An 11,790-nucleotide genomic window follows, 5' to 3' on the forward strand; every position below is an offset into this window, starting at 1 on the left:
CAAAGAAAATATGTGGAAAAGAACCAAGGTGATGGCAGAGTGAAGTCATTGTTGGGATAAGAGTCACAGATGAAATACAAAAGACGAGTGACAGAGACGTCGTGTTTCTAGGTTAAAAGGTGAGTGGAAAAGGGAAACTCGCCCGAGGTGAAATAGCCAAGCCCGTGTCCTCTGTAAATACGGACTCGCTGAAAGTCGTAATTGCATTTTGCCAAAGAGCAAAATAAAGACAAGTAAGAGAGGAAACACAGATGAACACCTGTGGGGACCGTACCCTAGGCCGGGGGTGCCTTCGGGCGGGGGGGGGGGGACGCCGTGTGGGCCCATCTGTGTAGCAAACCGTCGTCAGCAGGGAGGGGAGACGCTCAGAATGCGGGCTGCGGGGTTGCCTTCCTCAGGTGCTTCCGCGTGTCTGCGGACAGACTCAAGATCAGCCCCGCCGTGGGTCTCCCGTGGCTCAGGGGGGTCAGGAGCCGTGCCGCGCCCAGAGCCACCAGCCCCTGTGTCCCAAGTGCAGGCTGATGTTCCCACAGGTCCCCTACGGCATAAACCAAACAGAGACGACTCACTCACGTTCTCAGAAAGTTCCGTTTATTCTGTGTCCAACAGTGTCCTTTATTCTGAGATTATGTCCTTGCTACTGTCAAAAGAGGGGTGATGGGCCATCACCGACTTGAATTCATCAGGAGACTGGCCGGTCTGGGTTTGGGAGAAGTCCGAGTGACTTGGCTGGCGTAGGCGCAGTTTCACGGCTTGGAGTGCCGGCTGGACGCTTGGGGAACGTGTGTGTCTGTCACGGGAAGCCGTCCCCTGGAGAACTTTAAAGGACCAGGCAAATAACTGGGGTGGATTTGTTCCTCTGTCCTGCGTAAACAGGCAGGCGAGGTTTTGAGAGCGCGTCCCTGTTCCCTCAGACTTTCCGAAGGCTTGCTCGGCGACGGTGCTGGGGACGCGAATTGCCCGTACGAAATGGGTTTGTCCGGAAAGGGCTCCGGTTCGCAAAATCAGAATTAGTGAGTGTTTGTGGGTTTTGCTTCGTTTGACCTTAAATAATAAACCCTAGGGGGTCACAACTGCAGCAGAGTGTCGGGGTCAAAAGCCATGGCTTTGGGGTCAGGACCTGGTCCACCACGTAACCTTGGGGGACTCACCCGCGAGAGGGAACAGCAGGTCCTGGGCTGGGGGGGGGGAGGGGGGGGCTCGTCTGTGTTTGCCCTCCAGTCGCCGCTGGTGTTGCTGCTCCAATCACTCCTTTCCGCGTGCGCAGCCTGGGATGAGGCGCGTTTCTTGGGTGGAGCCACTTTATACGTCCCACGGGATGGTGGCCAGAGTCCCTGCCATCCAAGAGAGACCGTCGTTTTTTTCTCTGTGCTCAGAGCATCTAGCTGGGCACTGTCACCTGGGGCAGGGCCCAAGGAGCCAGTTTAGACGGCCTCCTATGTGGGCTGTCTACACCGCACCTCTCTCCTGAGGCTCTTAGGCTCCTGTCCTGCCCCTTCCCCACCGCAGGAGTGTCCCAGGGCCGCTGACCACAAGACCGGTGGCTTCGAACCACACACCTTCATCCCCTGATAGTCCTGGAGGCCGGAAGTTCAAAATCAGCGCCACTGGGCTACGACCAGGGGTTCCTTCTGGAGGCTTCCGGGATGGGGGGGGGACCTGCTCCCTGCCTCTCAGCTTCTCTGCACTCCTTGGGGTGCGGCCCCCTCCTCGGTCTTCAAACACATTTCCTCCAGTCTCTGCCTCCTGCATCAGACCCTCCTCCAACTCTGGCCTCCTGCCTCCCTCTTATCAGGACTCTTGTGAGGATACCACCCCCACCCCCCCGCCCCCATCCCCGGGCCACCCAGGCTAATCTCCCTTCTCAAAATGTGCAGTCACCTCTGCGGGACACAAGGGGACGGCCGCAAATGCCAGCGATCAGGACGTGGGACCGCGGGGGCCGTTGTTCAGCCGACCACACCCACCCATGGTTGTTCTGTCCCTCCAGGATGATCCCAGGACAGATGGTGTGCACCCCTACGTGTGCTGAAGGCAAGGCCCCCAGCATCTTCCCCTGGGATGCTGCTAGCTAATGCTTCGGCCGTGGGTTAGCGGGGCCACAGAGCCCCGGGGCCGGCTGCGTGTCCCTTCCCCATCCCTGCCTAACTCGGGTGCACCTCCCCACCTGACCCCAAGCCGCTTGCTGGTGTGGGCTGGTGGCCCACTTCCCAGTGGTGCAGAGCAGGTGTGCGTAAAAGGCTTATTCAGCCACATGGAGTTGGTGGGGTCCTCTGGGCCGTCCCCCGGTGGTGGGCCCGGAGTTTGGGCTGTCTGCGGTCGGGCAGCTGACGGAAGTCTAAGAGAGGACCCCACGGTGAGCCTTCCCGGGACCCTCAGTCAAGCAAGCCAGGGGAACCAGGGGGGCGGGAGGGGTGAGTCCCACGGCCACAGCTGTCTCTCCGCCTGAGCATGGGAATCGCGGGTTAAAGCAGAAAGGAGGGGTGAATGGTAATATCAGCCGAGTGCAAACCACGACGTGGAGGAAGGTATTTACAACACGTAACTGGCGAAGGACTCAAATCCAAATCTGTAAGAAAGAGACCCGGTCCCAGGACAAAAATGGGAAGCAGATCGATCAGAAGCTCAAGAGCAGAGGGTGTTGGGAAGGCTGAGAGCCGTCTACAGACTGCCTCACCACACGAGCAGCCCAGGAGCTGGAAGGGAAGGTCACGATGGAGACGGTTGTGGTTCATCCACACTGCGGGATACCACTCAGCCGCGAAAAGGAAGGAAGGGCTGACTCAGGCCGCAGCATGGACGAATCTGGCAAACACGAGTGAGAGAAGCCAGACACGGGGGTCACGTCCCGTGTGGCTCTGTGCGAACCACCCGGAACAGACTGTCTCTAGAGTCATGGTGCAGGTTGGTGGCTGCCGGGGCTGGGGAGGGGGCCGAGGGTGGGAGGGAACCGCTCAGAAGATGAGGGTGTTGCTTCCGAGCGAGGGGGATGTTTGGGAGCGGGCAGGGCTCGCGGCTGCACGGCGCTGCGGGTGGGCGAGGTACCAAGGGATCGTTCGCTCTCAGAGGGTTAGTCTTCTGTTATCTGCGTTTCACTCGGTGGATGGTTTTTTACCTTTTTTAAAGTTCGCTCATTTATTTGGAGAGAGAGCGAGACAGTGTGAGTGGGGGAGGGGCAGAGAGAGAGGGAGAGAGAGGATCCCAAGCAGGTTCCGTGCCGTCAGCACAGAGCCCGACGTGGGTCCGGAACGCACGAAACCACGAGACCGTGACCTGAGCCGAAACCGACGGACTGAGCCACCAGGTGACCCAGTAAATGCTTTTTTCTAAACAACCACAACAAAACACCGCTCCCCCAACCCTGCACCAAAACGCCTCGAATTACAATGGGCGGGCAAGCTGTGTGCCGGAGGGACCGCGGAGCCCCCGGAACGCCCGTGCCCCGTGGGGGAGGTGCAGACCAGTGCGGCCATGGAGGCTTTATCTCCTGGAGCCAACAACACGCGAGCCCGGGCACTTGGCCGCTTCACTCGCTGGCGCGCCCCCGACAGAAACGTGCGCACAGACGCGGCAGAACGCACGTGTGACCGTGTTAACCGTGGCTTTTTTGTGGCACCTGGACGCTGGAGAAACCCGCTGTCCATCCATTTCAGAACACGGTCCGACTGAGCACACTTGCTATGAGGCCACGTGGGTGGATCCACAGAGAGAATGCGGTGGGGGGGGGGGGGGGGCGCGGATCTTCAGGCGGAGATAAAACAAACCAACCAAAACCCCCTGAAAACACGGCTTGGGTGATTCCATTTCTGCGTAGCTCAGAACAGGTGCGTTTTAACCCATGGCATTTGAAGTGAGGACAGTGTCGCCCTTAGAGGGGGCAGGGGGCAGAGACTCCCCATGACGCGTTATGTAACAAGACCAGCGGACGCATGGAAAGCAATCACGGGACAGCCACCAGGGACAGCAGGAGCCGACGGGGACCGAGCGTCCTGCCCCTGCTGTGGCGGAGAGCCCGTTCCCTTCCGCCCGGCACCTTATCCCTTCGGTAACATCCTCAGAGTGACTGAAGCGTGGTCAGACCTCAGCTGGGGGACGCAGGTGGGGGTGCGCAGCCCTGTTCTCCAGAGGCCGAAGGCCCAGGGGACAGTGAGGCGGATAAATAATTACAACATGTGTATAAACTGTCTAAAGCAGGCAGTATGAGGGGAGCACACGGGTGGAAAGTTCTAGACCTTTTGCGGATACCCGCTAATGGCTTCCACCGGGTGGGGGCTCCCCAGACTTTCTCCTTGACTCCCACAACTGCCCTCTCGGCGGCCTGCTGCTAAGGAGGGGGCAAGTCGCTGACCGGACCACGGGGTGGCCGTGGGCGGCGCTGTCTCCGGGTCTCTCTCGGAGGACGCCCCGGCAGTCGCCCTCCTTCAGGCCCACGGCCGCGCTGGGTGTGCCGTGTGCAGACCCCTGTTTCCACTCTGGGGCCTCCCCTGCTTCCCAGGTCTGTGTATGGCTGGCGTCCTCTCGGGCCACGAAGGCAGACAGAATCGGCGTCCAGCTGGAACACCGCCCAGTGCCGCCCCGGGGACTCCAAAGCTCTTTCTGGACTGTGGCCACGCTTGGCCCCAGAGACACCTTCCATCCACCGCCCCCCCCCGACCCCCGCCGATCTCCCTGAGATCTCTGGGAAGAGGGTAATGGGGCTGGGGCGGCTCGGGTGCCCTCCTTCTCGGGGTGCCGAGAGGGCCCCTGGGGAGGTGGACGCGTGCCAGCGGGCCCGGCCCGGGGTGCGCGGGTCAACACGGCCCCCCGTGGTCACTGCTAGGATACGGGGTTCCGGACGGCCTGCCGTGGATGTGCCGCCCTGGGCTAGGTTCCCACGTGGGCGCACCACGGAGACTTCGGAGGGACCGTGGCCCTGCTTCCTGCGTGGCTGCCCGGGGACGTGGCGCTCCTCTGGGGAGCCGAGGGGTCAGGAGATCAGGACACCAGGCCGCCCACCTCCGCGTGGGGCCCTCGGCGGCCTTCTCGCTGGTGGCGCAAAGCCGATTGTCTGGCGGGAGCAGCACTTGGCCTTTCCCTCGGGCCGTGATCCCGAACGTTCGCCAGCCGATCAGAACCCCCGCCTCACAGGCGCACCGGGCTGCCGGGCCCGCCAGCCGAGCCAGTGCGGTCAGGTACGGTCCCTGGAGCCGTGTGGGTGGGCGGGAGGAGGGCTCGGCGGGGGCCGGGGTCAGGCCTCTCAACTTCCCTCCTGGCATAGAGACCCCAGACGCTGACCTCTGCCCGGACACACCATCTTCCCCGGGGACCGCGTCTCCGCCGAGTCTCGGTGGCTTCCAGTTTCCTCTGGGGACTCACACACGGGAAGCCAGTGGTAGCGTCTTATTCTGTGGACTCCCCCCGCCATTGGAAATCACGTTCGAGAATGTTCGTAAAGCGTGGGGTGTGGGGGGCAAAGCCCCGGCCCTGCACGAGGAGAGCCAGACGGCCAGGACGGGTGCTGCCCGGCACTGGGTTCGACATGGATTACCGCTGGCTGCCCGGGTCCGCAAGGAGCCTCGCTCGGGGTCTGCTCCCGACTGCGGTCAACCTCCGGGCGAGTCGGGGTTCAGGGTCGGTTGTGTCGAGGAGCAGCAGGCTGCTCCCCTCGCTGCCCTCTGCCGCCACCCTCACCAACAAGCGATCGGTCGACCTAAGAGGGCCGACGGGGGCCCCGAATGGGCAGGAGGGCGGCAGAGACGGGGTGGGGCCCCGGCTCTGGCCTGGGCCCTGGATAGGACAGGGCGCCCGTTGCCAGAGACAGACGCGGCAGGAGAAATGACACGGATGAAGAGGTCCGGGGCACGGACGGGGTCAGAGAGAGGTCAGGCAGGTGCGGACTCGGGGGGCGGGTGGGGATGGGGACCCCAGCCCGTGCGTGCCCCCCAAGATCACCCGAGGCCCGGCAGTGAAGGCAGATGAGCACCCAAGACCAGGCCCCGGGGAATGTCGGGGTTGGGGGAGGCTCCCCGGGGCCCCAGGGCTCGAGGCAGGGCAGGACTCGCCGTGCAGAGCGCTCTGACCCGAGAAGCGTCCACCTGCCTGCGTTCGTTACGTGTTTTATTTTCCCTATCTTACGACACCTCCACATCTCTGGGGGCCTTGCCGGCTGGGGAGAGACTGTCCCTCCCTGGGTGGGGGGGGGGGGGGCAGCTAATTCCCGGAGGCAGCAGACGTCTCCCTTGCAAACACGCCTTTCATTTACGAAGCAGTCAGTCTAGAGCCCACAGCCGCGTCCACCTCCCTCGCCAGCTCTCACACACAGGCCAGCGCTCCCCCTGCCCGAAGTCGCCCGGGCCAGGGACCAGATGGCTAGGGACACCGCTGTGGCCCAGAGCCCGCTGGAATCACTCTGACACGCCAGTGCTGAGCATTCGCTGTGACTTGTACCCTGGGCCTTGCCCGTTCCTTCCCGGAGAAACCACGGCGCAGGCTCTGGGCCGCGCTGTCCCGGTCCTTCCGGCCTGAGACAGAGTCTGGTGCTTTGCCACGTGTCCTGGGCGGTGTGGCCTCTCCTCTCGAAAACTCTAAGTAACGCACTCTTTTTCGGTGTCATGGATTTCTCCGTGTCATCGTTGGTCACCTCCATAAAATAAATCCTGCGTGGATCGTGAACCGCCACCCAGGGTGGCCCTCCGGGGCGTTGGAACGCACCCCTCCTTGTGCTCCCCGGCCGAGCCCGGCGAGCAGGCGCACCTGACTGGACCAGGTGCACGTCCACGGTGGGAACGCCGCGGCCCCGGCCTCCCTGGGCCTCCCTCCCACACCCCTGCTGGGCCTGCCGGGAGCCCAGACACTTACTGACTCTTGCCTGGTTTTTTCCTTGGTCTTTTGGCCAAAAAATGCCCCAGGATAATGAAGAAATCTATTTACAGTAGCGATATTCAGTCTGGTGCCTTCTGGAATGAATTAGCCACAGGAGAATTTGAGTGTTTTTTTTTTTTTTTTTTTCCTGTTCGTAAAACGGTGCAGCCGGAGCGGGAGGGCTGTTGGCGACGCGTTTCTGAAGCTCCCGAGTGATGTGCCCGATCGACCGGGCTCGAGCCGCTCGAGCCCCGGCCTCCGCTCACGCCCTGCGCTTGTCTTGACCACAAAGCCGCCCGATGACCCCGAGATCACAGGGTGCCCGGCACCAGGAGGCTGACTTTCGGGTCCCTTTAATTGTGACCTTCGCCTGCCGCACCGTCCCCGTTCTGAAAGCGAGTTATTTATATCTGCTCCTCAAGGCAGGCGCGCAAGACGCCAGGCTGGCGGTAATCCTCGGGCCCTAATCTGCGGCCGACTGTTCAAACAGACTTGGGTTCTTAGAACAGAACACAACTTTCTTCATTTCAGATGCTCACTAATTCAGACTGGCCCTGGGCCACGGCCACGGGCGGTGCAGTTCGGCCTTTGTCTGCAGCGGGCCCTCCCTGCCCCCTCCCGGGGCCTCCCTCTGGCGGGAGGGAGCAGAGGCGTTGGCCGTCGCGAGGCCTGGTCTCCTGCCTTCGTGGACGAGTGTGTAATGAGAGCCCCACATCTGCGCTGACTCACTGTGCAAACATCCTCCGCCCGCCGGCCCGGCCGCGAGGCCCCCTTGGGTTCCCAGGCTCGGGCCACACTTGTGCAACACGGCCCAGGACTCGGGGCTCTCGGGCGGGGCCGCTAGAGGTGCTGGGCCAGGCGCTCAGCCAGCGGCCCCTGGTTCTGGAAGCCCCTCCTGGACTCTGCCGGGCCCCCGGGGGTTCTCCCGAAAGACCCTGGTCTCTTTCCGTCTGCTTTCAGGGCCGGGAGAGGCCGGGCTGCGGGTGGACATCCGCGTTCGAGGCCGGCCCCGGCCCCATCGCCGTCTCCCACGTTTGCTTTCCCGGGAGGCCCCCCCGGAGACGCGCCCTCCCCTCCGTGCCCTGGCTGGCCCCTCCTCACCAGGCACCACCCTCTGGGACCCCCACCATTGCTCTTTGTGGTCCTCTGTTCCCTCTGTGCCACCCCGAGTCATTCCTGTGACTGTGGCTGCTGTCTGCCCGGCACCTCCCGGCCCCACTGTGATAGCCTGCCTCCGACGACGCCACACGCCCTCCATCAAGCTGGGCCGCGCTCAGAGGGAGGGAGCCTGGGCAGGGGCTGGCCCTCCTCCTCCCTCCCTCCTTTCCTTCCTTCCGTCCTCTCTTCCTCCCTCCTCCCTTCCTTCTTCCTTCCTTCCTTCCTTCCTTCCTTCCTTCCTTCCTTCCTTTCCTTCCTTCCTTCCTTCCTTCCTTCCTTCCTCCTCCCTCCCTCCTCCCTTCCTTCCTCCCTCCCTCCCTCCTCCCTCCCTCCCTCCCTTCCTTCTTCCTTCCTCCCTTCCTTCCTCCTTCCTTCCTTCCTTCCTCCCTCCTCCCTTCCTTCTTCCTTCCTTCCTTCCTTCCTTCCTTCCTTCCTTCCTTCCTTCCTCCCTCCCTTCTTTCCTTCCCTCCCTCCTTCCTCCCTCCCTCCCTCCTTCCTTTCCTCCTTCCCTCCTTCCTTCCTCCTTCCTTCCTTCCCTCCTTCCCTCCTTCCTTCCTCCTCCCTCCCTCCCTCCTTCTTCTCTGTTCCTTTCTCTCTTTCTTTTCAGGTTGGTTTCCCTAGTGCTTAGCATGAAGTTTAACTTACAAAATGTGCTCCACAAATGTTTGTCGAATGACTGAATCGGTGAAGGGGCCTTGCAGAGCCCCCTGAGGACTCTGCCCTGAATTCAGCAAATATTCAGGAAGCATCTCCTAAGTGGCAGGTACATACGTTCTGTGCTCTGTGCTCAGGGACCTACTGGCTCTGCCCCCCTCTAGTCCCCGAGGGCACCCCAGGTCTGTCCCAGAAGGGCTGGCGGGGGGCTGGGGTCCACATGGGCCCACACTGCGGGGTCTACTCTGCTTACCGGTCTCTGAGGCCACCTCAGGCCAAAAGCTGGCTTTGGCACAATTTCTTGGGGATGGGCGTTAGGTGTTAGGAACCTTCTCCCTGGCCTGGGGGCTGACCCTCCACGTGGGTCCTTGGCTGCTGGGAGCCTGGTGAGGTGTGTGCTCACGGGTTGGGGGCAGCTGTGTCCACAGCTGTGCTGTGAGGCTGTGTCCCCCAGGTGGCACCTACGAAGGATGTGCCCCGTGCAGGACTGGACACAGGTGACGTTTCCTCCTCTGCAGAAGATGCGAAGATGGCACCCACCCCGTCCAGCCAGGTGGTGGCCACAGAGACCTCATCTGCTGGACCGTGGGCGCCCCGAGCCAGGGCTGGAAGGATGGGGGGGGGGCTCACAGAGGAAGCGGGAGGAGCCGTGCGGCGGGCAAGAGAGAAGCTCGAACGAGGCCCACCCAGCCGTGCTCCAGGCAGGACCCCAGGAGCTGTCTTCACTCTGTCTTCCTGGGTGAGGACCTGACCCGACCCCCAGGAGGCACCTGCCTCAGCCAGGGCGCCCCTGGAAGAACCGGCCCGCGGGAGCCCCGCCTCCACTGCCCGTCGCCACCCACGGCGAGGAGACAAGTCTGAAGCCCAGCCCTGCCCCCTTCCAGCCACTCGTCCGTCCCGGGCACCTCAATCGTCCTGGAGCAGAGCCGACTCCCCTGCCTCGAGGGCACATGCCCTGCTTCCGCTGTCCCCAGAGCAAGAGTGAGTGCCCACCTCTGTCAGCAGGTGTATTTCTTACCCGGCATCCTGAACTCGGCTTCAGTGTCTTTTTCCAGAAAGCCGTCGCTTGCCCCTGCCTGGGCCCCCTTGCCTCACATCTCAGGGCACCTCCCTGCCTGGCCATGAATGAATGAAGGTCTGGAGGCTGCCTGGCGCCCAGCACAGAGGCTCCCTGAGGGTAGTGCATATCAGTGTCACCCACGGTTGTCTGCACACCCTGCGGAGGACCGTGGCTGCTTGTCCCCTGGGAGGGTGCGTAGTCTGGGGACTTCCTGGGGGAGTGGGCCTAAGGAAAGGCATCTGAGAGCCGCCCCACGGATGGCTCCACAGCAGGGAGGCCGATGAAGCTGAGAAGATGCCTAGGGCGGCCTGAGTTCCCATCCCCGTTCACGTATTAGCCCTTTGAACTTGGCCAAGCTCCTTCTCCTCTCTGGGTCTCGATTCCATCATCTACAAGCTACAGATAACATCAGGACCTACCTGACTGGGGCTTGTGATGGAGGAGAACGCCAGGCACAGGGCCCCCAAAGTGATTGGCGTGTGCCTGACTCAGGGTCACTGTGGATGATTGTGCAGGTTGTGCACTGCACAACTCCAGGGGTCTGTCCGTAGACCACCATGTGACTGGTGCCCCCTTGAGTTTACAGTGACGGTCTGCACCTCTTCAGCGGTGACCCATTTCCCTCCAGGAGTACTGGGGAGCCAAGGATGGTTCTACGGGCTGAATGGGTCACTCTCAGTTCCACGTTGAAGCCCTAACCCTCCATGTGATGGTATTGGGCGGCTTTGCGAGGTGATTAGGTTTGGGTGAGTAATGATGGTGGTGTGGTCAGACGAGTGTCCTTACAGGTGTAGGAAGCGACCAGAGCTCTCTCCCACCGAGTGAGGACGCGGGGAGGAGACAACCCTCTGCCGGCCAGGGGGAGGGCTCTCGCTAGGAACCGAATCTGCGGGCAGCCTGATCTCGGGCTCTCGGCCTCCAGAACTGGGAGAAGTGGCTGACCAAGCCGTGGCGTGTGACAGCAACAGCCCGAGCGGACGCACGGCGTGGCCGTGAGTGGCCACCGTGCTGCCCCCTTGCCTCCACGTCGGTGTCTGAAGGAGGCCGCACGTGTACGGCCCTTGGCTCCTTTCCCCAGATGGCTGAGGTTCAGGGAGAAGGTTCTAGACTAAGAGTGGGGAAACTGGACGGGACCAGAGCTGTGTGCAGGTCAGCCCCCAGGGGTGCCTCAGTGTCCCCACCTGTCGGATGGGACCACACTCTCTATCATCTGGGGTCTCGCTGTGCAGAAGCTCCGTGTCTGCAGTTTGGAGGAGCTGAGAGCGAGTGTGCACCTTGCACGCAGGGGCACACCTGCCCCTCAGCCCTCGTGCTCCGGCTCTCTCCGGGACAGACTGGGGACGCGTCCCTCACCGATGGCGCCCGAGGACCCAGCCTGGACCCGGACAAGCCAGTCTTCCCCTCTCTCTGGCTTGCCCTGGTCTCGCCAAGGGGAGAGACACCTGCGACTTACTGACGTGCAGCTTTGTGTAGAGGCCGGGACGGCTCCCCTCGCCCTTCCCCGCCTTCAAGCTTCTCCGTCTTGAAAACCTATTCCAGCAAAACCAAGATCAAAAAGAATGTATGTTTTCTTTTTTTTTTAAGTTTATTTATTTTGAGAGAGAGAGAGAGAGAGAGAGAGCGCGCGCGCGCAAGTGGGGGAGGGGCAGAGAGAGGGAGAGAGAGAGTCCCAAGCAGGCTCCGAGCTGTCCGCACAGAGCCCGACGCGGGGCGCGAACTCACGCACCGTGAGATCATGACCTGAGCCGAAGTCGGACGCCTCACCCACTGAGTCACTGCGGCGCCCTGAGGGGAATGCCCACTTTTTGGCCTTTGATCCTGCTGGCTCCCAGGCTCCCGGCCGCCCCGTCGTGACCGCACGCACGTCCGGTCCCGCGCTGTGCTGGCAGCTGCTGTATTTGGAGGCAGAAACTTGCGTGAGGCCCGGTTCTGTCCTGGCGCCACACAGGGAACCCCGCGCCGTCCCTCCCGAGCCCAACAGACCCTGGTGCGCGGGACGCTCTCGTTTGCCGTGGGATCCAGGGCACGGCCGCTTGGCATGCGTCGCAGCCGGGGGCACCGGGGGGCCGGGAGGCCGG

At 62.4% G+C, this 11,790-nt stretch overlaps 1 long non-coding RNA gene across 1 annotated transcript; it reads right to left on the reverse strand.

Moving 5' to 3' along the window:
- Nucleotides 1–5,364: 5,364 nt before the first annotated feature.
- LOC123592403 lies at nt 5,365–9,132 on the reverse strand. Its single transcript, XR_006709755.1, has 2 exons — nt 9,006–9,132; nt 5,365–7,817 (listed from the first exon to the last, which is right to left on the reverse strand). It is a non-coding gene; the product is annotated as an uncharacterized LOC123592403 (long non-coding RNA).
- Between the last annotated feature and the right edge of the window lie 2,658 nt (nt 9,133–11,790).

The sequence above is a fragment of the Leopardus geoffroyi genome, chromosome D4 (assembly GCF_018350155.1).
Source record: "Leopardus geoffroyi isolate Oge1 chromosome D4, O.geoffroyi_Oge1_pat1.0, whole genome shotgun sequence".
Classification (NCBI taxonomy): Eukaryota; Metazoa; Chordata; class Mammalia; order Carnivora; family Felidae; genus Leopardus; species Leopardus geoffroyi.